Below are 556 nucleotides of genomic sequence, written 5' to 3' on the forward strand. Positions count from 1 at the left end.
TCTTAATTACACTCAATATTAAATTGTAAAATATTTCCAGAGGAGTACAATCTTAATTCATACAGCAGGCAAAATACCAGAGGAGGAAAGGGCCGAGGGAGAGGGGTGTGAGAATTTCCAGTCTGCTTTTAAAAAGCACTGTGTATGGCTAACGCTGCTCCATCCATCCATCCATCCATCCATCCATCCATCCATCCATCCATCCATCTAAATGTGGTTCTGGCCCACCTGGTAAGACGTGTAATTTCTTTTCCGTAAAACAATCACTATTCAAAAGCAAAAGATGAACTGGCAGATGTCGTCAGTGTTTGGGGCGTTGAAAGGATCGGCAGTTCCTTTCACAGCTTATCTGGACGATTCATCAAAAGCATTTTCTCTATCAAGTTCAGGAGGTCCTTCTAAAAACACAAAGACTTAAACTTTGGTACCACCAAAAAAGATCCAGGACAGGCATTTTTTGATTTTGTTGTTGTTGTTGTTTTGTTTTTACTAATAAATGGCTGCTACATTCTATTTTACATGGTTGTCCATGATGCTTTGAGGTCACTTGTCCTTG

The sequence above is a fragment of the Rissa tridactyla genome, chromosome Z (assembly GCF_028500815.1).
Source record: "Rissa tridactyla isolate bRisTri1 chromosome Z, bRisTri1.patW.cur.20221130, whole genome shotgun sequence".
NCBI lineage: Eukaryota > Metazoa > Chordata > Aves > Charadriiformes > Laridae > Rissa > Rissa tridactyla.